Source organism: Nilaparvata lugens, chromosome 7 (genome assembly GCF_014356525.2).
Source record: "Nilaparvata lugens isolate BPH chromosome 7, ASM1435652v1, whole genome shotgun sequence".
NCBI lineage: Eukaryota > Metazoa > Arthropoda > Insecta > Hemiptera > Delphacidae > Nilaparvata > Nilaparvata lugens.
This window is the reverse complement of record NC_052510.1, coordinates 51651987-51679434: the sequence shown is the minus strand read 5'-3', so window position 1 is coordinate 51679434 and position 27448 is coordinate 51651987. Positions and strand designations below refer to the sequence as shown.

General features: G+C 38.9%; 1 protein-coding gene across 1 annotated transcript in view; it reads right to left on the bottom strand.

The window, feature by feature from the left end:
* Positions 1-669: 669 nt before the first annotated feature.
* The window catches only part of LOC111046464 (40-kDa huntingtin-associated protein), a 53350-nt gene continuing 26571 nt past the window's right edge, over positions 670-27448 (bottom strand). The window contains exon 8 of the mRNA XM_039433058.1: positions 670-5329. The gene's annotated coding sequence lies outside the window, so the exon portion shown is untranslated. The remainder of the gene's footprint in view (positions 5330-27448) is intronic.

Below are 27448 nucleotides of genomic sequence, written 5' to 3'. Positions count from 1 at the left end.
TACCAACCTCGACTTAGGAGCGAATACATCAGCTGTACAGCAAATGCAGCCGGAGATCATACAATTTCCTACAATAGAGCTTAGAACCCGACAAGACTCTGTTCTCGAAATATATTCCGAACGATATCTGGTCCTTGTACCCTATCTTAATCTTCGGAACTTATTAGAGACGCAGTCCCGTAAATTATCTACATCGGGATTTTTGCTCGACCTGTATGATTTTGTATGCTCTTTCATCACAGGTAATAATTTTAAGGTATCCGTATTCAGTGTTTAGCGACCGCTACACTACTTATAAAAATTTCATCACCATACAATCTGTCATAAGAAGAATCAAGGGTGAGCGAGTGTTTAGGCCTCCTGCGATTCCGACAATTGTATTGAATCTTGTAGTGAACCAATCAGTCTGGTGTACACTTAGCGTCCACGCACGCAGTTACAAAATTTATAACCTCGACACTGGTGATTCAGTGCAAGATTCACTCTACGTATGTGAGGCGAGTAAAAAACCGCTTTACACGATTTGCTGACACAACGTGAGGCATTTAAATACAGCACTACATGATTTGGCCAGTAACGTGGGACTATTTACATTCCACATCTGATTCTTTATACGTGTATCGTCCTATCCTTGGAGGTGAGAGTGACTCCCCCAGGAAGAGCTTTACAGTATTCAAGGAATAAATATCAGCTATGAGTAAATGAGGTGTTTCTATAACCCTACAGCTAAGTATAAGTACTCTGCATGAAGTTATTTTTCAATAATGATATTGTCACTCTTGCTGCATTGTGGTCTGAAATTTGAACCTCCCCATATTTAAATAACTAGAAGGTAAAAAATTTTTTAACATTTTTCCCATGTTACTCTGACTATATTGGATGGAAATCACATGTTTATTCACAAGTAGCTGAGCAAAAATTTTTCTGTGCATGTAGGGTACAAAAAGCAAGCTGATTTTCTGTGCCTGAAAGAGATAAGATTTCATTTTCGCGATTTAAATTCCTACTAGTTATTGCGAATACTCAAGTTTCGTGTATTTGAATTGGAGAAGTTTAGACACTGAACAGCGCTGAGATACGGCGATTGATTAACAGTTTAACAATTCTGAAATACTACGTATTTCCGTTCTAAATATCTTATAAAGTCCGTTCTGAACATAATACCGGTATGGATTCGTAGTGAACGTTTAAAATAATAATTAATTAAAAATGAAGAGGAGCCTGGGGAGCCAGAGCCCCAGAAGCTGAGCGGCCTCAAGATAGACTTCAAATGTCGATTCAAGACAATAATTCAACCGTTATTTCAAACTGAGGAAGAATATTCATTTTGTGAACAACTTGGAAGATGAGAATCCAGAAGACAGATTCTGGAAAGTACGTCCCCTATATGATGCAGTATGTAACCGCAGTAGGCAACTGCAATAATTACAAACCGCATTGTGTGTAGATGAGCAGATGATACCATTTGGAGGGCAGCTGAGCGTTTGTCAATACATGAAGAATAAACCGTGCAAATATGGGATAAAAGATGTTGTTTGTGGTAGCAATGGAATAGCGTATGATTTTCATTTGTATCAAGGAGCAACAACTGAGCAGTATATTTTCAACAGTGTTGAAAATGATTGCTAGACGATCGAAAAAACTTCAGTCAGTAAGTAAAAGTTTTTAATTATATAACACATTGACTGCCAAGTCATTCATAAATGAATGACAATATTGTTTCACTGGATGCCATAGCCCAGGACACGATTTATTACTGGGGGCCACAACTTTTTTTTCAATTATTTACATAATTTAACACTTGAAATGATATTATTACTAAGTGATATCATCATAGTGGCGATGTAACCTCAAAATATCAAATTTTTATGTGTCATACAAATTTTAATGACGCGGCCCCAGGTTGACTTGGTTTAAGAGAGCCACGTCATTCATGGATGAGTGACACAATAAATCATCTGTTTCGTCAGCTGTTAAATGTGAAATAACAACGATGTTCCACAAAATCGATCACTAACTATCGATAGAGTGAAAAATCGATTAGGATTCTGTAAATTGAGTATTTGTGGTTATGTTTGTCAGTCTTAAGGTGCGTACAGACTTTCGTTCTGCTCCAAGACCGAACGTCACTCCAGCAGAGCGATTGATGATCGACCGGGGTGCAAGAGTGGTTCGACCGGGGAACGCGAGAAGAGCGTGTAGAACAGAGGTCGCGCTTGGCAAGCTCCTAGGTCGAACGTCGAATGAACCAATAGTTGAGCATGCGTGTTCAACGTTTTTGTTTGTAATGTTTGTTAATATAGCTACGATCTCTGTGTTAGCAAATAAAATTATAAAAATTAATAATTAAATTAAATAATATAAAGTTATAAAAGCATTTATTATAATAGGTACCGACATATTAGCATTTAGAAGAAAGAAGCCGTACTCCCAACCAAGCCTTTCACCTTTTGAAACACTGGCAAGAATGAAATTTTATAATAAAATATTAAAATAAATGCAATAATCATAATATTTATTATCAATTCATTATATAAACATATAATTAATTAACCTAATGTATTATTAGGCTACTCAGCAATCACCTGGTAAGATTATTTTAATATTTTGTCACCCGATCAGCTGGGTTGAACATTTCACATTTTTGAGGTTAGTTCATTTTTCAAGCGGTCAGTTCGAAATGGAGTGGAGTGAAGAAGTTCTTTTAAGAATAATAGAATCGTATGGTGAGAAACCAATTTTGTGGGATCCATCCCACAAGCTTCATTTTAGAAAGCAACACAGGGAAGATGCTTGGAGAGCAATATCAGAGGAGTTTAATATTTCAAAAGAAGACATTAAAAAAAATTCAAAATCTTCAATCTTCATACCGGCGAGAGAAACTGAAAATTACAAATAGCAGAAGTACCGGCAAAGGTAAGTTGAATTATTTAAACAAATTGATGAAGAATCTTATTCAATTTTTATTGTATGATAAACATTTTCAGTACAGCTAGTTTATTATTTATAATAGGAGACAAAGACAGTTGAATTGTATTGAAGATCTGAGCCTCAATACAAAGAAACCTGTGTAATGATTTAAAACTTCCAAATTTATATTATAGCTTTCTCAAATATTAAATCAATGTGCTTTGAATTCTAAATTTAACTCTAATCATATAATTATATACAGTATTCTATGTTCAATAAAACATTACTATATGTTTATTTTGTAAATTCCGTTCGTACATTTTTACACTGCTCCAGACAGAATTGCGTAGACAACAAGTCAACAATGCATTTCTTGGAGTAACCGATATTTCTTTCTTCAATTCATCGTAACTGATGGTCTAGTGGTTAGAGCTCTGACATTCCATTCATGCGTCCCGTGTTCAAATCCCCCCGAACGCATCGTCCCTTTTTTGCACGACGAATCTACTGTTTTAGTAAATTATTATTTTTAGTCTATTAATATTATTATTCAGCTTTCACAGCTTTGCACAACGAATCTACTATGTTTTATTTAATTATTATTCAGCTTTCACAAAAGCTATAAATATTAATATTAGAACTTGAATTATTGAAAAATTTAAAAATCAATAAATTTTCTTAAATAGGTATGTTTTTTTGTTATTTGAATTTTGAAAAAAGTAAAAGGTTTTTTAAGAAATTATATTATTAGTTTTATTTTTGTTATTCAGGGTAGAGCCCCGAATATAAATAATGTGTCTGGGTTCGACAGAACTGTGAAATTTTCTATGATAAAGTTCTCAAAGTAATTCTAGTTTTTCTAGTAAATTTAAATTTGTGGACTTGTGAAATTATTGAAAGTATTTACAACTTACTGTATGTATACAGTACCATCACTCATAAATTGTAGGTATTTTACATATTTTCATACATTCTAGATTTCTTTTTTTCAGGAAGAGATGAAATTTATGTGAGCCTATGTGAAATTGGTTTGCCTATGACGCTTTCAAGTTTCTGGATAATAAATATAAGCCAAGAAAGGGGCTTACAACGGTAAGAAAGTAGTGAGTTACTTTTGTGTGGGACTTTCTATTATGATTAATTATATTGTATAATTCTCTCTATTCTAATTCAATACTGTAAAACAAATTATAATTAATAAAAATGCATTCATGATTATCTAAAACAAATGATACCATGATAAGAAATACTTCATTTGGATAAAATTTAAATTTATTTTCCAAATTTGATAACATTATAATATTATTTAAAGCGTTTTGATAGACAAATAGTAATGTAGATCCAATACACATGCAGATTGTATAGATTGACACACGAGATTAGTTATACAGTGATAGAATGATCAATCTTGGAGAGAAATTGATAAAACAAATAAAATTCAATTAATCTGTGCTTGAATAATTAATAATAGATAATTTCATGGATATTTAGGATAATATCAGTTTTCAGAAAATTACCAAAAATAACTCAAGATTGAGTTATTTTCAGTCATCTTTTAAAATTCAATCAATAATACCATGAATAAATCATCCTAAAAATGTCATAAATTTATCTCTTACCGAATTAAAAATTTTCTGTCCCAAAAATTTATAATTTGAGCGCTTGCATCTCAAAAATTAATAGGGTAATCAGAAAAAATGTTTTTGATAAATTTTTATAACCGTCCCAAATGGGGGGTAGAAAAATCTCTAAAATAATAAAGGCGAGTCATGCGACTTCATTTATAACAAACTTTTGCATTTTTTAGAATTGTAAATTTTATTATCTGAACTAACTACTAGAAATTTTGACAATAAATAATCTGTAACAATTCTTTGTACATTCAATAACTCAAGAAAACTGCCCTATAGATTTTGCTAACTGATCGGGGATTCTAATTGTTAACAAAGGTATCGTGAGCTTTACTCATTTATTCTATTCCAAATAATGTATAAATCTAGGGACTCGGTCATTCAAGGGGTTTTAGCATGAGCTAGAAAATATAATTGCACTCACTATCTTTAAAACTATTAATCTCATCACGACTGAAACTTTGCACTACACTACGTTGATTTTGTTTATTTCAATGTTATTCATAATAAACTATCTAAAACATACTCAATTCAAAATAGTTTAAATAACTTCACTAAATCGGACGAATTAAACATTTTGAAAATTTATACAATTATATTTCACCACATGTAACTCGTTAATTTTGAGCCCTCGATGCCCGAGGCTACCTCTGGGTTTTTAATGTGATTCTGGTCGTGGCTTGATTGGAACTGATCTTTTCCACGCAAATTATGTACCCCTTCCACCAACGAGACGGCGGTCCACGTGGAGACGGAGCAATACAGTTCCGTGAGAATACTATTCAACCCTGCAAAAGATAAAAACTGACTGTCTTCCCGGAAGCAAGTTTGCAAAGTCTTGATGTTTTTTTATTGTCAATACTATAGCTATCTAGTCTGGTGACTGATGAGCTAATTTTTTCTACCCTTATATACTACTTGAAAATTTTAACAACGAATATCTCATTAGAAATTCTTACTGATACAGTTTATTTAATTAATATGTACACTTGTTGACTGTACTATAGAAGCTGGATTCACTCAATCACTGCTCTGCTCTTTCACTGGACACTAATTGAACAAGCACTACACTAGCTCATATGGTTTCCTCCTCTTGAGCCTCCGCACCAACCCTCCATTGTCTAGCAGCTGTATCGCCCCTCATGCCTCTCCGCATGCCTCTGGATCTCGGTGGACACAAGGTCGACGTGCAGGTCTCTATGAAGATCGCTGTTCCTGACATACCAAGGAGCATCCACAATATTCCTTAGCACCTTGTTCTGGAATCGTTGTATGACATTGATGTTGCTGTACACCCTCAAAGTTGTATACCATACGTCCATACTGGCTTCAATATCTGTTTGTACAGAAGTACTTTGTTTTCGATTGATAGGTAGGAGGTTTTACCGATCAGCCAATACAGCTTCTTATATTTGATTCCAAGCTCCTCTCACTTCTTCTTGACATGTGCCTTCCAGCGAAGCTTTGTGTCCAAGGTCATACCTAGATACTTGGCATCATTGGCATATGGTACAACTTGGTTGTTGATTGCTATTGGTATGGGCAGATCCTTCTTATTGGTGAAGTTGATGCTAATCGATTTTGCTTCATTTAGTTTAATCTTCCACTTTCTAGTCCAATCTTAAATTTCGTTGATGGATCTCTGTAGTTTTTCTGTTGCAATATGAATATTACTGTCTACTGATAATATGGCTGTATCGTCTGCAAATGTTGCTGTGGTATTCTCATCAAGACTGGGAATATCGCTGGTATAGAGTAGGTAGAGAAATGGTCCTAGAACACTTCCTTGAGGAGCTCCTGCTTTTATTTCCATCAAATCAGAATATGAATTTTCATGTCTGACTCTAAAGAATCTGTCAGTCAGATAGGATTGTAATATATCTGTAAATTGCTTTAGTAGCACTTTTCTCAGTTTGAAAAGAAGACCTTTATGCCACACTTTATCAAAAGCTTGCCCTATATCAAGGAAAGCTGCTGAACAAACTTTTTCCTCTTCTAGGCACTTCTCTATTATATTGACAATCCTATGCACTTGGTCTATCGTTGAGTGTTTCACTCTGAAACCAAATTGGTGATTTGGAATTATGTGCTGTCTCTCAATGATTGGTGTAAGCCTACTCAGTAAAATCCTCTCAAACAACTTGGCTAGCACAGGTGAAATCTAATTGTGATAAAATTATTTTTCAACAGAAAATTGACTTGTCTGATCGGTGGCCTCCTATGCTACAGCTCTTCGCAAAGGTGTAAAGTGGTATAGGAAACTTGGTATTGCTAGGGATTGCTCTTGTGAATGCATGTATTGTGTACAATACTGTAACAAAAAGTAAAATACAAATAAGAAATTTTCGTGAATTACTTGCAACTGAACTTCTACAAATTGAAGACAAAGATAGAGACTACTGTCGTCCAAGTACATCAGGGCATTCAATGAAATATCACATTCTGGGCCTTGGCAGTCAATGGCAGATGATCGAAAGTACTTCAGTCAGTTGTGATGGGTAGAATTATTGAGAGGAGGTGGATTAATTAAATTTTTATTTCTCATGATATGCCAATCTAAATCATTGAACTTTGGACTCGATGGCGTGATCGGACTGAATTTTCTAATGTTTCATTTTTTTCTAGACGTAAGGGTATTTCAATTTTCTCTAGTGTGAGAAATAGATTATTGCGTTTTAGAATATAAGAATTGTGCGTGTTCTTCTGCCTTGTGGAGAAAAAAACTGCAATCTGGTGACAGTTTTCCACGAGGAACTATCTCTTTCTCCATCCAATTTTGAGCTCTCACTCTTTTTCTACCGTGAGAAAAAGGTGAGTTTTCCATGCGTTTTAGGCTAGGGTAATGTCTATGGATGGGCCTCGAGTCAGTCAGCGATGGACTCCTGAGTGAACGGTTACTCTCGAACGCGAGACGCACTGCGGTGAAATAAGTTTTTGTTATATTTGGTTAAATTTATTTTTGTGAATCGAACAATAAAGATTGGTTCCAGTTGATTCATTATATTTGTTGAAATTATTCGCGTGTTACGTACAATAAAATTTGTCTTTAGTGTTTAGTTGATGTCGAATTAATTCGTTGTACTCGTTGTATTATGTTGAACAAATTCGTGAGATACAAATGATAAAATCTTTCTTTGTGTTTCGTTATAATTGTTGAAATTCGCAAGGATGTCAATGGAGCTTCAAATATTGTAAAGAATGCCGAAGACTTGAATTTTCCCAAGTTATAGAAGATTCCCGTTCATGAACTCGAATTCTTTCATTAGTTTATCTGTTCTTGATTATTTTTGAAAACATTTTTGTCTCTTTGTACTTGTTGCTAGTAATTTTGCTCCTTGCTTAACGAATACAATATTAATGATAACATTGATAAATTCTTTCTTCCGTGCTTAGGTTTTTTTTTTTTTTTTATAAATGAAGTAAAGAAATTTTTTTATTTTTTTTTTTTAAACTTATTTATGATTGTATCATAATTATGTATATATTTTAGGAATTTAAGAGTGTCACCCTTGTCTAAATTGTTTTTTTTTTCTTTTAATGGATCAATCTATATAAATTCTCGCTGATTGTAATGTGGTTCATTACAGTTTAGGCAGAAATCTCTATGGTTATTACTTTATCTATGAATAATATACTGTTCATATGGAATGATTATTTAAATAGTATCTCAAAGTGCTTATTTGTATTGGAAATTTATTTATCCATTTTTTCTAGCTATATACTGTAAAAGTTATAGTGTTTCGTGGATCAAATTTATTATAGAATTTCGTTTCCCTATATGGTTTAAGCCACCAGCTTATTGAATATTCCGTTCGAGCTGTGACTATTCGAACGACCTTTCTATTTATATAAATACTTTTAATTACTATAAGTGATAATTTTAAGTTCATTCAATCAATCGAGATACTTACGAAGTAGGATATTGTTTTGTTTCATCTAGCGGGATTGAACATTAATGTCAGATTAGTAACATGGTATACTTTTTCGGAGGTAGTAGGCTGATAAGTAGATAGGCTGCAGTTCATAGCTGATAGGCTGATAAGAGTCCAATGAAGTATTATATGGATTAGATAGAGTTTGCTTCCACCTAACACACTCATATGGCCTATATATTTTTTTTTCTCATCCATTATTATTATTTTTTTATCGACTGCTCCAGTAGAATATTATATTTTATTGTCATTGTTGAATTAAACCTAATGTAGGCGTTTCTATCCTAGCTAATGTATCAATAGCTGTGTTGAGACAGTGCTATGAGCATTCCTTCATTTTGTAATGCCAAGTAGGCTGTCAAACTATGGAAATGATAATGATTATTATCTGGACTATTATCACAACCGTTTGTTGTCAACAGAAATTACTGGTGTTTGATGTTAAAATTTTAAACATCGATGCTCCTTCAGAAAATCAATCACATTTTTTTTTGTATTGTTTTTTTTCTGTTTTAGTTGTTGTGGGTTAGGCTGTGTGGTTGGAGGCTTAGGCTGTTGGTGGTCCCGGGTGGGATATTTTTTCTATCTCATACAGATTTTTCTCTGTTATTTTATCTTGAGAGCATTCACTTATTGCTCTTTGGATTAATTAATAAGTTTATTTTGTAAAATCATCTTCTCTTCCTTATTTGCTCAACTCCAACTCATTCTAAACATTTTTTTATCATTATTCAAATCAATATTTGCTTATTGCTCTTTGGATTAATTAATTCTTCTATATCATCAGCTCCTTTCTTTTTTCAGCTTCTTTTTCTCTTCCATTTTTATCTTGTGAGTATTCGTGATTGCTCTTTAATTAATTAATTAATCAGTTCTAAATTCCAATTTTTCTATTGTTAAATCATCTTTTCATCCTCATTTGCTTACATTCAGAACTCTTTTATCTAATTCTAAACATTATTAATCTTTAATCAATTGGTTATATTACTTGCACATATTTGTGTATCATTTGCATGATGCTTGATTGGGAATTTTTGTTGAGTTTAGGGGTGGGCTGTAATTGATTATTAGTTGCTATGGCTTCTAGGGAATTGAGCGTTTATTATCAAAATGTGAGAGGTTTAAGGACCAAAACTCATGTGTTATTACAATCTTTACTTGCTTCTGAGTATGACTTGATCTTGTTGACTGAAACATGGCTGAATTCTGGTTTTTCTGATAATGAGGTCTTTGATGAAAGATATGTCGTCTATCGCCGGGATCGCCCCGGAAGTGACTCATGTCGGGGAGGGGGAGTTCTGATAGCGGTTCGTAAGCAAATCCGTTCTGAAGAGTGTGTCAACATCAACTCATCTTTCGATTGTCGGAGTTTTGAGAGCTTGATGATTAAAATATTTGATAGGGATGGTCCTATATATGTTAATGTTGTTTACTTCCTCAACTCTGCCAATTCTGAGAGCTATGGAAAGTACTTTGACTGTATTGAAGGATATGTCCACTTGATTGGAGATCGACTGCTTATTGCTGGTGACTTTAATTTGCCTGAAGTAACAGATTGTAATTATGATCTTCACAATGGTTCGGTAGCAGCTAAGAGGTTAGGACATTTTCTAAATTTCTTTGACTTGAAGTCAATCAATGGAATAAAAAACTCTAACCTACGCACTCTAGATTTGGTTCTTTGTGGTTTACCCGTTATAAACGTTGAGCATGACTCTAATGCACTGGTACCAGAGGATATTGAGCACCATCCAGCCCTAAATATAAGTTTGATAACTGGAATTTCTGTGAAACGGCGATCGCCCGTTAATGCTCCTCCTGTCTATGATTTCCATAGAGCAGATTATTTTGCACTGTATAATTTGCTCAGAGATTATGACTGGAATGATTTGTACAGATTTGAGGATGTTGATGCGGCCGTTGACTGGTTCTACGGTGTCATTTATGAGTGTTTTAATGCCACGATCCCCCTTAAAAGCATCTCAAGTGAGAGGTCTAAGTATCCGCCTTGGTTCACTCGCCAAATAATTGACTTGGTTAAGAGGAAGAATAAATGTGCACGTAAACAGCGATCTTCAGTTCGTTACAAAGATGAATTTGTAAGACTGAGAAGGGAACTGAAGTCTTTGATTGCAGTTGCCTATCGGAATTATTTGCTGAAAGTTGAGTCTGACCTCGGTTCCAATTCCAAGAATTTTTGGAAGTTTGTTAATGAGAAGCGCAAGTCCGATGGATTTTGTGAGAAAATGACTCTGCATGACAAACATTTTGTTGGAGATGAAATTCCCTCAGGGTTCGCCAATTATTTCGGATCTGTTTTCTCACCAGTCACCGCTTGCTTTGAGGAGGGTGATGGAATTGAGTTTTTGCATGATACAGCCAATAGTACTCTGGAAGTTGCATCATTATCGGAGAAAAGTATTCAATCTGCAATCAAAAGATTAAAGCCTAGAGTAGCTCCTGGACCTGATTGTATTCCTTCGTTCATTGTTAAGGGTTGTGGTGAGCTATTAATAAGACCGTTGAAATATTTATTTGACCTGTCACTGAGAAATGGAGTCTTTCCAAGTAGATGGAAGGTGTCGGAATATCTCTATACAAAACGCTGAGCAGCTTGACACAGCTATCGGAGAGTACCTCCGTTACCAAGGTTTGCTCATTGATGATGTTTATACTTTGGATATGGCTGAAAACGCTAAAGGTTATGCTACTGTGAACGCGTTTAAAGAGCTTTTGACGGATCCGACGGGGAAGGGCTGGCTAAATGATGGGTGCGAGCCTAGGCCCCCCATCGAAGGTGGCGCTCTGTATGAGAGCATTGCTACCCTCCCTTGTTATGGGGGAGTCAAAGCTTTTATCCCTATGGGATCGTGTAGGACTTCCACACCTGTGGGTCGTCCTCCCATCCTTGGGAAGATCGAAAGAGCTATTAATTCTCTCCTCACTGAAAAACTTGCTTTCAGAGTGGAAGTGTTGACTATAGCTACTTATTTTGGTAGATTGGGAAACCAGTATGTTTGTTCTATTTCTAATTTGAACGAGCACATCCGAAGGACAGGGGAAACTGGGTTTAGGCTACCCGACCCAGTCCTCGACGTGCTTGACAATACAAAAACAGATTTGTCTTGTGAATTATTGGCTAAAGATTCGCCTATTACTTGTAATGTTGATTTGATTTCATTGGCCCTATTGTATAGACAAATGCCTAAAGTGTATCTTCCTAGTGACCTCATACCCAGGCAGCCCTTGATTGAGAGTGTCGTGAGCGCTGAGGTTCAGAGGCTCTTTTCGATATTTGGCATTTTGTTTGATAGGGCCAGAACTGATGGTGAGAACTATGACGTTAAGGAGATTTGGAAAATCGTATTGGATGGAACCCTTTCCAACCATTACGCTCTCAATATCATTGGTTTGTCTCTTGATGCTAATTATTCGGCTTTTAATCGGGATGACATCCAACGCTTTGTTACATTTGACGACTTCAAAGCCAGTTATTATCTTGATGCTGCCAACGCCATTTTGGCTCATCCTGAGTATTTTGGGATGACTCAGATGGTAGTCGAGAAATTATCTGAGGCTGAAACTGTTTCTCGCGATGAGTTTTTGGATCGCCGTGCTTCTGGCATCCTTGTCACTAATGACCTTCCATTGGAGGATCGTTTTGGTGTAAGGTGTCTAGGCAGGGAGGAGTATTTCGAGTCTTTGACAGCTCGTAATATCCTCACAAAGCTTCGTGCAAGCGTGGGGAGTTTACGTCTCCCCATTTGGTATGAGTATAACGGAATACTCGTCACTTCTTGGCCAGAGGAGAAGCGTCCTTTTCAGGTGTCTCTTCCACCTGATGACAATACTGGTGCGGAGGTGGTTGAGTGGGGCTCTTTCGATAGAGTGCATGTCACTGCTGATTGTATAGAGTCTTTCTATCCCGATAAGCTCATACAAAACGCTCCTGTTCGACGATTTTGGTTTTGTGGGGGGGAGGATACTATCCGTCCTCTAAGCCAGACGTACATAATTGAACTTCTAAAAAGCCGATATCGTTCATTTCGCAAACCGATTAAGTTTGACTGTATCTTGAGTTTATTGGAACCTGGTCAGGGTGGCCCCATACTGCTCAACCCGTAATAGTATTATAAAATGTACTTTAATTTGTTCATAATGGAAGGTACCAGTAGCTGTAGTTATATTTTAGGTATAGATGAAATAAATTCATCCTCCTTAGCAGAAGATGGTGTAATAGAACCATAGTGCATCAGAATATACGCAGTATAAATAGAAATTTCGACGATTTTATCACTTATATTAATTCTTGGAAGAAGTTACCATCAATCATTGTTTTGTCTGAGACTTGGCTTCAATCTTGTCATGATCATCGATTATTTAATATTGAAGGTTATGAGAGTTTCCATGCTGGTAGTGATTTTACTGCTGCATCAGGTATAATGGTTTATGTTTCAGTGGAGAGTGGCCTTCGATGCTCTAAAATTGATAGTATAATTATTGATGGATCTGACTCCATTTTCTTAGAGTGTGAACTTTTGAATTATAAATTTAGTATTCTTTGCTTATATAGATGGCATGGAGTTGTGATCAGTCAATTCTTGAGTGGCCTTGTTGCTTTCTTGGAGCAACATCGTGAATCGGATTCTTTGTTGCTTGTGTTGCGGATGCTTGTGTAAATGGGGATCTGGTTCTGTGCTTGAGTTTCTTTCACTCTCATTCTGAGAGCGCTCGAACGATGGCTTCTGAACAAATCCGGATTGAAGAGGTGTCTGGGAGGGGTGAGTCTTTGGAAGCCTCAAACCCACCACCTCCATCCGTTGTTTCTCCTGAGGCAGCTCAGGCACGCTCTGGTCATAAGATTTTCAGAGCTGCTCGACCTGTCTCTCTTGGAATGGATAGAATTGCTAGTCTTACAGACCTTATACAATTGCTCAACATAAACCTGGTTTCTACCGGGTTTTTATCGGTTGAGAGGGCTCCCTCCGTTTTGTCATTGCGCGATGTACGTATCGAGATGCCAAGGCGTGTTGAGTCTCTCCCTCCCGTACTCTTCTTCCATTGTGATCCAGATGGTGAATGGTGTTTAATGGAGGAGAGGGTTGAGCATGCTAAGGTTGGATTCAAGGATTATCGTGAGTGGCTGAACAGGTTACGACACGAGTTCGAAAAGCTTGTAAAGGATAATTATTGTTATTACATAATGTCTCCTGGCCAGACTTACCACGGTTTGTCTACCATGGAACTTGTTGATATTGGATTTGATAAAAGTGTACTCAACTTTGTTCATGAACCGCTACGTGTGATGGTTGACGAGCTTCGTCCTTTTGTCGTAGCTGATAAATCGACTTCTCGGGATCGAACTATCCCCATTGCTGTACCAGTATTCCTTCAGCCTTTGAAAACGAAACTGCAACAGTGGATAGTTGAGCCTGATATGGCACTCGTCGAATGGACAAAGAAATTCGTAAAAAGGAAAATGACTCAAAGGGACTTCAATCAAGACATCAAAGGGGGCAGAACCGATATTCAATGGATTCGATCTGCTAATCCTGCCAATCTTGCAAATGTATTGCGACCTATCCCGAGGCTTGGTGCCGTCTCTACTATATATGCTGGAGCGTTCACCATACCTACTGTGGAGTTGCTTGACTTCGATACGACGGTTATGGGCTACAATACGAGAGTCAAAGGCAATACCGCCGACCCGACGTCTCCATTGTTAGCCATGGAATTATCTGACAGAAACTATAACGACATCAAATCCATTTTGACTACTTGGTCACTACCTAGTCAGGTGGTCTTGGAAGTAAGTTATATTTTCAATCCAAAGATCATAGCGCTTGATTTCTTTTCTGTATTGTGTGCTAAGCTGTTACTTTCATGCAGTCCAAGGTGTCGGAATATCTCTATACAAAACGCTGAGCAGCTTGACACAGCTATCGGAGAGTACCTCCGTTACCAAGGTTTGCTCATTGATGATGTTTATACTTTGGATATGGCTGAAAACGCTAAAGGTTATGCTACTGTGAACGCGTTTAAAGAGCTTTTGACGGATCCGACGGGGAAGGGCTGGCTAAATGATGGGTGCGAGCCTAGGCCCCCCATCGAAGGTGGCGCTCTGTATGAGAGCATTGCTACCCTCCCTTGTTATGGGGGAGTCAAAGCTTTTATCCCTATGGGATCGTGTAGGACTTCCACACCTGTGGGTCGTCCTCCCATCCTTGGGAAGATCGAAAGAGCTATTAATTCTCTCCTCACTGAAAAACTTGCTTTCAGAGTGGAAGTGTTGACTATAGCTACTTATTTTGGTAGATTGGGAAACCAGTATGTTTGTTCTATTTCTAATTTGAACGAGCACATCCGAAGGACAGGGGAAACTGGGTTTAGGCTACCCGACCCAGTCCTCGACGTGCTTGACAATACAAAAACAGATTTGTCTTGTGAATTATTGGCTAAAGATTCGCCTATTACTTGTAATGTTGATTTGATTTCATTGGCCCTATTGTATAGACAAATGCCTAAAGTGTATCTTCCTAGTGACCTCATACCCAGGCAGCCCTTGATTGAGAGTGTCGTGAGCGCTGAGGTTCAGAGGCTCTTTTCGATATTTGGCATTTTGTTTGATAGGGCCAGAACTGATGGTGAGAACTATGACGTTAAGGAGATTTGGAAAATCGTATTGGATGGAACCCTTTCCAACCATTACGCTCTCAATATCATTGGTTTGTCTCTTGATGCTAATTATTCGGCTTTTAATCGGGATGACATCCAACGCTTTGTTACATTTGACGACTTCAAAGCCAGTTATTATCTTGATGCTGCCAACGCCATTTTGGCTCATCCTGAGTATTTTGGGATGACTCAGATGGTAGTCGAGAAATTATCTGAGGCTGAAACTGTTTCTCGCGATGAGTTTTTGGATCGCCGTGCTTCTGGCATCCTTGTCACTAATGACCTTCCATTGGAGGATCGTTTTGGTGTAAGGTGTCTAGGCAGGGAGGAGTATTTCGAGTCTTTGACAGCTCGTAATATCCTCACGAAGCTTCGTGCAAGCGTGGGGAGTTTACGTCTCCCCATTTGGTATGAGTATAACGGAATACTCGTCACTTCTTGGCCAGAGGAGAAGCGTCCTTTTCAGGTGTCTCTTCCACCTGATGACAATACTGGTGCGGAGGTGGTTGAGTGGGGCTCTTTCGATAGAGTGCATGTCACTGCTGATTGTATAGAGTCTTTCTATCCCGATAAGCTCATACAAAACGCTCCTGTTCGACGATTTTGGTTTTGTGGGGGGGAGGATACTATCCGTCCTCTAAGCCAGACGTACATAATTGAACTTCTAAAAAGCCGATATCGTTCATTTCGCAAACCGATTAAGTTTGACTGTATCTTGAGTTTATTGGAACCTGGTCAGGGTGGCCCCATACTGCTCAACCCGTAATAGTATTATAAAATGTACTTTAATTTGTTCATAATGGAAGGTACCAGTAGCTGTAGTTATATTTTAGGTATAGATGAAATAAATTCATCCTCCTTAGCAGAAGATGGTGTAATAGAACCATAGTGCATCAGAATATACGCAGTATAAATAGAAATTTCGACGATTTTATCACTTATATTAATTCTTGGAAGAAGTTACCATCAATCATTGTTTTGTCTGAGACTTGGCTTCAATCTTGTCATGATCATCGATTATTTAATATTGAAGGTTATGAGAGTTTCCATGCTGGTAGTGATTTTACTGCTGCATCAGGTATAATGGTTTATGTTTCAGTGGAGAGTGGCCTTCGATGCTCTAAAATTGATAGTATAATTATTGATGGATCTGACTCCATTTTCTTAGAGTGTGAACTTTTGAATTATAAATTTAGTATTCTTTGCTTATATAGATGGCATGGAGTTGTGATCAGTCAATTCTTGAGTGGCCTTGTTGCTTTCTTGGAGCAACATCGTGAATCGGATTCTTTGTTGCTTGTGTTGCGGATGCTTGTGTAAATGGGGATCTGGTTCTGTGCTTGAGTTTCTTTCACTCTCATTCTGAGAGCGCTCGAACGATGGCTTCTGAACAAATCCGGATTGAAGAGGTGTCTGGGAGGGGTGAGTCTTTGGAAGCCTCAAACCCACCACCTCCATCCGTTGTTTCTCCTGAGGCAGCTCAGGCACGCTCTGGTCATAAGATTTTCAGAGCTGCTCGACCTGTCTCTCTTGGAATGGATAGAATTGCTAGTCTTACAGACCTTATACAATTGCTCAACATAAACCTGGTTTCTACCGGGTTTTTATCGGTTGAGAGGGCTCCCTCCGTTTTGTCATTGCGCGATGTACGTATCGAGATGCCAAGGCGTGTTGAGTCTCTCCCTCCCGTACTCTTCTTCCATTGTGATCCAGATGGTGAATGGTGTTTAATGGAGGAGAGGGTTGAGCATGCTAAGGTTGGATTCAAGGATTATCGTGAGTGGCTGAACAGGTTACGACACGAGTTCGAAAAGCTTGTAAAGGATAATTATTGTTATTACATAATGTCTCCTGGCCAGACTTACCACGGTTTGTCTACCATGGAACTTGTTGATATTGGATTTGATAAAAGTGTACTCAACTTTGTTCATGAACCGCTACGTGTGATGGTTGACGAGCTTCGTCCTTTTGTCGTAGCTGATAAATCGACTTCTCGGGATCGAACTATCCCCATTGCTGTACCAGTATTCCTTCAGCCTTTGAAAACGAAACTGCAACAGTGGATAGTTGAGCCTGATATGGCACTCGTCGAATGGACAAAGAAATTCGTAAAAAGGAAAATGACTCAAAGGGACTTCAATCAAGACATCAAAGGGGGCAGAACCGATATTCAATGGATTCGATCTGCTAATCCTGCCAATCTTGCAAATGTATTGCGACCTATCCCGAGGCTTGGTGCCGTCTCTACTATATATGCTGGAGCGTTCACCATACCTACTGTGGAGTTGCTTGACTTCGATACGACGGTTATGGGCTACAATACGAGAGTCAAAGGCAATACCGCCGACCCGACGTCTCCATTGTTAGCCATGGAATTATCTGACAGAAACTATAACGACATCAAATCCATTTTGACTACTTGGTCACTACCTAGTCAGGTGGTCTTGGAAGTAAGTTATATTTTCAATCCAAAGATCATAGCGCTTGATTTCTTTTCTGTATTGTGTGCTAAGCTGTTACTTTCATGCAGTCCAAGGTGTCGGAATATCTCTATACAAAACGCTGAGCAGCTTGACACAGCTATCGGAGAGTACCTCCGTTACCAAGGTTTGCTCATTGATGATGTTTATACTTTGGATATGGCTGAAAACGCTAAAGGTTATGCTACTGTGAACGCGTTTAAAGAGCTTTTGACGGATCCGACGGGGAAGGGCTGGCTAAATGATGGGTGCGAGCCTAGGCCCCCCATCGAAGGTGGCGCTCTGTATGAGAGCATTGCTACCCTCCCTTGTTATGGGGGAGTCAAAGCTTTTATCCCTATGGGATCGTGTAGGACTTCCACACCTGTGGGTCGTCCTCCCATCCTTGGGAAGATCGAAAGAGCTATTAATTCTCTCCTCACTGAAAAACTTGCTTTCAGAGTGGAAGTGTTGACTATAGCTACTTATTTTGGTAGATTGGGAAACCAGTATGTTTGTTCTATTTCTAATTTGAACGAGCACATCCGAAGGACAGGGGAAACTGGGTTTAGGCTACCCGACCCAGTCCTCGACGTGCTTGACAATACAAAAACAGATTTGTCTTGTGAATTATTGGCTAAAGATTCGCCTATTACTTGTAATGTTGATTTGATTTCATTGGCCCTATTGTATAGACAAATGCCTAAAGTGTATCTTCCTAGTGACCTCATACCCAGGCAGCCCTTGATTGAGAGTGTCGTGAGCGCTGAGGTTCAGAGGCTCTTTTCGATATTTGGCATTTTGTTTGATAGGGCCAGAACTGATGGTGAGAACTATGACGTTAAGGAGATTTGGAAAATCGTATTGGATGGAACCCTTTCCAACCATTACGCTCTCAATATCATTGGTTTGTCTCTTGATGCTAATTATTCGGCTTTTAATCGGGATGACATCCAACGCTTTGTTACATTTGACGACTTCAAAGCCAGTTATTATCTTGATGCTGCCAACGCCATTTTGGCTCATCCTGAGTATTTTGGGATGACTCAGATGGTAGTCGAGAAATTCTTTGTTGCTTGTGTTGCGGATGCTTGTGTAAATGGGGATCTGGTTCTGTGCTTGAGTTTCTTTCACTCTCATTCTGAGAGCGCTCGAACGATGGCTTCTGAACAAATCCGGATTGAAGAGGTGTCTGGGAGGGGTGAGTCTTTGGAAGCCTCAAACCCACCACCTCCATCCGTTGTTTCTCCTGAGGCAGCTCAGGCACGCTCTGGTCATAAGATTTTCAGAGCTGCTCGACCTGTCTCTCTTGGAATGGATAGAATTGCTAGTCTTACAGACCTTATACAATTGCTCAACATAAACCTGGTTTCTACCGGGTTTTTATCGGTTGAGAGGGCTCCCTCCGTTTTGTCATTGCGCGATGTACGTATCGAGATGCCAAGGCGTGTTGAGTCTCTCCCTCCTGTACTCTTCTTCCATTGTGATCCAGATGGTGAATGGTGTTTAATGGAGGAGAGGGTTGAGCATGCTAAGGTTGGATTCAAGGATTATCGTGAGTGGCTGAACAGGTTACGACACGAGTTCGAAAAGCTTGTAAAGGATAATTATTGTTATTACATAATGTCTCCTGGCCAGACTTACCACGGTTTGTCTACCATGGAACTTGTTGATATTGGATTTGATAAAAGTGTACTCAACTTTGTTCATGAACCGCTACGTGTGATGGTTGACGAGCTTCGTCCTTTTGTCGTAGCTGATAAATCGACTTCTCGGGATCGAACTATCCCCATTGCTGTACCAGTATTCCTTCAGCCTTTGAAAACGAAACTGCAACAGTGGATAGTTGAGCCTGATATGGCACTCGTCGAATGGACAAAGAAATTCGTAAAAAGGAAAATGACTCAAAGGGACTTCAATCAAGACATCAAAGGGGGCAGAACCGATATTCAATGGATTCGATCTGCTAATCCTGCCAATCTTGCAAATGTATTGCGACCTATCCCGAGGCTTGGTGCCGTCTCTACTATATATGCTGGAGCGTTCACCATACCTACTGTGGAGTTGCTTGACTTCGATACGACGGTTATGGGCTACAATACGAGAGTCAAAGGCAATACCGCCGACCCGACGTCTCCATTGTTAGCCATGGAATTATCTGACAGAAACTATAACGACATCAAATCCATTTTGACTACTTGGTCACTACCTAGTCAGGTGGTCTTGGAAGTAAGTTATATTTTCAATCCAAAGATCATAGCGCTTGATTTCTTTTCTGTATTGTGTGCTAAGCTGTTACTTTCATGCAGTCCAAGGTGTCGGAATATCTCTATACAAAACGCTGAGCAGCTTGACACAGCTATCGGAGAGTACCTCCGTTACCAAGGTTTGCTCATTGATGATGTTTATACTTTGGATATGGCTGAAAACGCTAAAGGTTATGCTACTGTGAACGCGTTTAAAGAGCTTTTGACGGATCCGACGGGGAAGGGCTGGCTAAATGATGGGTGCGAGCCTAGGCCCCCCATCGAAGGTGGCGCTCTGTATGAGAGCATTGCTACCCTCCCTTGTTATGGGGGAGTCAAAGCTTTTATCCCTATGGGATCGTGTAGGACTTCCACACCTGTGGGTCGTCCTCCCATCCTTGGGAAGATCGAAAGAGCTATTAATTCTCTCCTCACTGAAAAACTTGCTTTCAGAGTGGAAGTGTTGACTATAGCTACTTATTTTGGTAGATTGGGAAACCAGTATGTTTGTTCTATTTCTAATTTGAACGAGCACATCCGAAGGACAGGGGAAACTGGGTTTAGGCTACCCGACCCAGTCCTCGACGTGCTTGACAATACAAAAACAGATTTGTCTTGTGAATTATTGGCTAAAGATTCGCCTATTACTTGTAATGTTGATTTGATTTCATTGGCCCTATTGTATAGACAAATGCCTAAAGTGTATCTTCCTAGTGACCTCATACCCAGGCAGCCCTTGATTGAGAGTGTCGTGAGCGGTTGAGCATGCTAAGGTTGGATTCAAGGATTATCGTGAGTGGCTGAACAGGTTACGACACGAGTTCGAAAAGCTTGTAAAGGATAATTATTGTTATTACATAATGTCTCCTGGCCAGACTTACCACGGTTTGTCTACCATGGAACTTGTTGATATTGGATTTGATAAAAGTGTACTCAACTTTGTTCATGAACCGCTACGTGTGATGGTTGACGAGCTTCGTCCTTTTGTCGTAGCTGATAAATCGACTTCTCGGGATCGAACTATCCCCATTGCTGTACCAGTATTCCTTCAGCCTTTGAAAACGAAACTGCAACAGTGGATAGTTGAGCCTGATATGGCACTCGTCGAATGGACAAAGAAATTCGTAAAAAGGAAAATGACTCAAAGGGACTTCAATCAAGACATCAAAGGGGGCAGAACCGATATTCAATGGATTCGATCTGCTAATCCTGCCAATCTTGCAAATGTATTGCGACCTATCCCGAGGCTTGGTGCCGTCTCTACTATATATGCTGGAGCGTTCACCATACCTACTGTGGAGTTGCTTGACTTCGATACGACGGTTATGGGCTACAATACGAGAGTCAAAGGCAATACCGCCGACCCGACGTCTCCATTGTTAGCCATGGAATTATCTGACAGAAACTATAACGACATCAAATCCATTTTGACTACTTGGTCACTACCTAGTCAGGTGGTCTTGGAAGTAAGTTATATTTTCAATCCAAAGATCATAGCGCTTGATTTCTTTTCTGTATTGTGTGCTAAGCTGTTACTTTCATGCAGTCCAAGGTGTCGGAATATCTCTATACAAAACGCTGAGCAGCTTGACACAGCTATCGGAGAGTACCTCCGTTACCAAGGTTTGCTCATTGATGATGTTTATACTTTGGATATGGCTGAAAACGCTAAAGGTTATGCTACTGTGAACGCGTTTAAAGAGCTTTTGACGGATCCGACGGGGAAGGGCTGGCTAAATGATGGGTGCGAGCCTAGGCCCCCCATCGAAGGTGGCGCTCTGTATGAGAGCATTGCTACCCTCCCTTGTTATGGGGGAGTCAAAGCTTTTATCCCTATGGGATCGTGTAGGACTTCCACACCTGTGGGTCGTCCTCCCATCCTTGGGAAGATCGAAAGAGCTATTAATTCTCTCCTCACTGAAAAACTTGCTTTCAGAGTGGAAGTGTTGACTATAGCTACTTATTTTGGTAGATTGGGAAACCAGTATGTTTGTTCTATTTCTAATTTGAACGAGCACATCCGAAGGACAGGGGAAACTGGGTTTAGGCTACCCGACCCAGTCCTCGACGTGCTTGACAATACAAAAACAGATTTGTCTTGTGAATTATTGGCTAAAGATTCGCCTATTACTTGTAATGTTGATTTGATTTCATTGGCCCTATTGTATAGACAAATGCCTAAAGTGTATCTTCCTAGTGACCTCATACCCAGGCAGCCCTTGATTGAGAGTGTCGTGAGCGCTGAGGTTCAGAGGCTCTTTTCGATATTTGGCATTTTGTTTGATAGGGCCAGAACTGATGGTGAGAACTATGACGTTAAGGAGATTTGGAAAATCGTATTGGATGGAACCCTTTCCAACCATTACGCTCTCAATATCATTGGTTTGTCTCTTGATGCTAATTATTCGGCTTTTAATCGGGATGACATCCAACGCTTTGTTACATTTGACGACTTCAAAGCCAGTTATTATCTTGATGCTGCCAACGCCATTTTGGCTCATCCTGAGTATTTTGGGATGACTCAGATGGTAGTCGAGAAATTATCTGAGGCTGAAACTGTTTCTCGCGATGAGTTTTTGGATCGCCGTGCTTCTGGCATCCTTGTCACTAATGACCTTCCATTGGAGGATCGTTTTGGTGTAAGGTGTCTAGGCAGGGAGGAGTATTTCGAGTCTTTGACAGCTCGTAATATCCTCACGAAGCTTCGTGCAAGCGTGGGGAGTTTACGTCTCCCCATTTGGTATGAGTATAACGGAATACTCGTCACTTCTTGGCCAGAGGAGAAGCGTCCTTTTCAGGTGTCTCTTCCACCTGATGACAATACTGGTGCGGAGGTGGTTGAGTGGGGCTCTTTCGATAGAGTGCATGTCACTGCTGATTGTATAGAGTCTTTCTATCCCGATAAGCTCATACAAAACGCTCCTGTTCGACGATTTTGGTTTTGTGGGGGGGAGGATACTATCCGTCCTCTAAGCCAGACGTACATAATTGAACTTCTAAAAAGCCGATATCGTTCATTTCGCAAACCGATTAAGTTTGACTGTATCTTGAGTTTATTGGAACCTGGTCAGGGTGGCCCCATACTGCTCAACCCGTAATAGTATTATAAAATGTACTTTAATTTGTTCATAATGGAAGGTACCAGTAGCTGTAGTTATATTTTAGGTATAGATGAAATAAATTCATCCTCCTTAGCAGAAGATGGTGTAATAGAACCATAGTGCATCAGAATATACGCAGTATAAATAGAAATTTCGACGATTTTATCACTTATATTAATTCTTGGAAGAAGTTACCATCAATCATTGTTTTGTCTGAGACTTGGCTTCAATCTTGTCATGATCATCGATTATTTAATATTGAAGGTTATGAGAGTTTCCATGCTGGTAGTGATTTTACTGCTGCATCAGGTATAATGGTTTATGTTTCAGTGGAGAGTGGCCTTCGATGCTCTAAAATTGATAGTATAATTATTGATGGATCTGACTCCATTTTCTTAGAGTGTGAACTTTTGAATTATAAATTTAGTATTCTTTGCTTATATAGATGGCATGGAGTTGTGATCAGTCAATTCTTGAGTGGCCTTGTTGCTTTCTTGGAGCAACATCGTGAATCGGATTCTTTGTTGCTTGTGTTGCGGATGCTTGTGTAAATGGGGATCTGGTTCTGTGCTTGAGTTTCTTTCACTCTCATTCTGAGAGCGCTCGAACGATGGCTTCTGAACAAATCCGGATTGAAGAGGTGTCTGGGAGGGGTGAGTCTTTGGAAGCCTCAAACCCACCACCTCCATCTGTTGTTTCTCCTGAGGCAGCTCAGGCACGCTCTGGTCATAAGATTTTCAGAGCTGCTCGACCTGTCTCTCTTGGAATGGATAGAATTGCTAGTCTTACAGACCTTATACAATTGCTCAACATAAACCTGGTTTCTACCGGGTTTTTATCGGTTGAGAGGGCTCCCTCCGTTTTGTCATTGCGCGATGTACGTATCGAGATGCCAAGGCGTGTTGAGTCTCTCCCTCCCGTACTCTTCTTCCATTGTGATCCAGATGGTGAATGGTGTTTAATGGAGGAGAGGGTTGAGCATGCTAAGGTTGGATTCAAGGATTATCGTGAGTGGCTGAACAGGTTACGACACGAGTTCGAAAAGCTTGTAAAGGATAATTATTGTTATTACATAATGTCTCCTGGCCAGACTTACCACGGTTTGTCTACCATGGAACTTGTTGATATTGGATTTGATAAAAGTGTACTCAACTTTGTTCATGAACCGCTACGTGTGATGGTTGACGAGCTTCGTCCTTTTGTCGTAGCTGATAAATCGACTTCTCGGGATCGAACTATCCCCATTGCTGTACCAGTATTCCTTCAGCCTTTGAAAACGAAACTGCAACAGTGGATAGTTGAGCCTGATATGGCACTCGTCGAATGGACAAAGAAATTCGTAAAAAGGAAAATGACTCAAAGGGACTTCAATCAAGACATCAAAGGGGGCAGAACCGATATTCAATGGATTCGATCTGCTAATCCTGCCAATCTTGCAAATGTATTGCGACCTATCCCGAGGCTTGGTGCCGTCTCTACTATATATGCTGGAGCGTTCACCATACCTACTGTGGAGTTGCTTGACTTCGATACGACGGTTATGGGCTACAATACGAGAGTCAAAGGCAATACCGCCGACCCGACGTCTCCATTGTTAGCCATGGAATTATCTGACAGAAACTATAACGACATCAAATCCATTTTGACTACTTGGTCACTACCTAGTCAGGTGGTCTTGGAAGTAAGTTATATTTTCAATCCAAAGATCATAGCGCTTGATTTCTTTTCTGTATTGTGTGCTAAGCTGTTACTTTCATGCAGTCCAAGGTGTCGGAATATCTCTATACAAAACGCTGAGCAGCTTGACACAGCTATCGGAGAGTACCTCCGTTACCAAGGTTTGCTCATTGATGATGTTTATACTTTGGATATGGCTGAAAACGCTAAAGGTTATGCTACTGTGAACGCGTTTAAAGAGCTTTTGACGGATCCGACGGGGAAGGGCTGGCTAAATGATGGGTGCGAGCCTAGGCCCCCCATCGAAGGTGGCGCTCTGTATGAGAGCATTGCTACCCTCCCTTGTTATGGGGGAGTCAAAGCTTTTATCCCTATGGGATCGTGTAGGACTTCCACACCTGTGGGTCGTCCTCCCATCCTTGGGAAGATCGAAAGAGCTATTAATTCTCTCCTCACTGAAAAACTTGCTTTCAGAGTGGAAGTGTTGACTATAGCTACTTATTTTGGTAGATTGGGAAACCAGTATGTTTGTTCTATTTCTAATTTGAACGAGCACATCCGAAGGACAGGGGAAACTGGGTTTAGGCTACCCGACCCAGTCCTCGACGTGCTTGACAATACAAAAACAGATTTGTCTTGTGAATTATTGGCTAAAGATTCGCCTATTACTTGTAATGTTGATTTGATTTCATTGGCCCTATTGTATAGACAAATGCCTAAAGTGTATCTTCCTAGTGACCTCATACCCAGGCAGCCCTTGATTGAGAGTGTCGTGAGCGCTGAGGTTCAGAGGCTCTTTTCGATATTTGGCAGGTTGGATGGCCAAAGGTCTGTAGTTGAGAGGATCAGATGGATCTCCTTTCTTATATGCTGGTATTACTTATGATATTTTTAATTCGTTTGGGTACACTCCAGTTTTAATTGAGGCATTGATTACGTGCAAAAGAGGTTTGATGAGTAATGACTTAGCATCCTTGATTATTTTTATTGGTATGTCATCATCACCGGCTGACCACTTTGGTTTTATCGAATCTATTATTTTACTCAAGTCCTTCTCTTCAATTGTATTTATTTATATGTTAATTTTGTAACTTTTTCATTTTTCTCATCTGTTACGTCACTTTTGGTTAGATGAGGGATGACATGAGTGTCAACCATCCCTACAAAATCATTGTTTAGCATGTTTGAAATTTTATTTGGATCATCTATGTCTATACCATTCTTTATCACAGTACAATATTTTTAATAACTTTCTTGTCCTTATTGTTTGTTTCATTGTTAACTATTTGCCATATTGTTCTGTTTACATTTGTTGATTTTTTTACTATTGAGTCAATATGATTCTTTTTTTTTTATAGAGGATAATTCTTTTTAGATCATATTACTTTGGTCTTTCCTGTATCACTGATGAATTTCAATTAGCCTTTTATGTTCGTCGACAATCTCATTATCAATCCACTTATTACTACATTGTTTCACTCTTACTATTCTACCAAACGGAAAGTGAAGAACAAAATAATATTTGAGCAAATTGTAAAAGTATGAAAATTTGTTTTCTACAGGACTCTGATGGAGTTCAGTCCAATCCAATTTATCTAGATCATTTATAAAGCGCTGAATTTGGGACTTTCCATACTTCCTACCCATTGTTTTAGTATTTTAAACTTTCACGCTTATTATTTATGTTCAAAATATGAAAAATTTGTCCATCGTGGTCTGATAGAGAGAAGGTCTGATAGATGAAAATATTAATGATGCAGGTACTATTCTACATTATCGGAGCAAATCAATATGATCATAATATTCCAATGAGCCCCTTGAGTTGTATATTTGTTGCATCGACCAACTTCAATTTATTTCTACTAACGGATATTTATTTCAATTTCAACCTATCTTTTTGTGCGCTGAAATACAATTTTGTAAAACTGATGTTTACAGGTGATCAGAAAATTTAAAGACTATCCCGCCATAGTGAATTGTTGAAGGCTTTTCAGAATATTGATGAGAATAAACTTATGGACATGGAAGCCCCGTCAACCTTGTAATGGTGAGTGATTCCAACCTCTATATTTTGTAATCGCCTATAGTAAGTAGGTTGGAAGCGCAGTCCTTAGAATAACTGTTTTGTAGTAAAGCAATCTATTTCGGTCCCCTTGATAATTGGTTCTAAAATCGGTCACTGCTTATCTTCAGCCTCTATAGTTCGTTAATGCAAATACATTACATGAAAATGATGCAACTAGAAAAGGTTCACAGCTTAATGCCAGAAAAAAACCTGTTTTGTCGGCAAGAACATTCTAGTAATTAATAATCAATTTTTAATAGTCTTAACAATATATTGAAAGTAAAGCGTCCCTTGCTCTAATATTCCAAAGATTATTATTATTTTCTTCACCAACGTTATTACTACAACAGTTCCATTTGTATCTTAATATTATAAACAATGTCTTCATCTGATTCTGGGGAATCAGACACGGAGGATGGTGGTTTCCCAAGATGAAAAAGTGAATTTTGTAATAGACATCTCGATAAACATGCTGTTCAGGAATCAAAACATCTTCATGGTGAAGAATATGAGAGTAGAACTAATACATCCACTGTACCAGGTAAATTAATCTCAGAAGTATCTTATTATGTAAAATGAAGTGTTCTAAGTTTCAACAATAATATTTACAATACAACTCGAGAATTTACTTTGTATTTATTATTCTTTGATGTCGCTCGATAAGCTTCTGCAAAAAGTGAAGCTCCCATAAAACTATACTCTTAGTTTATGAGTAAAGTCTGTAAAAATTGCATGTAGTGAGAATGCATGAG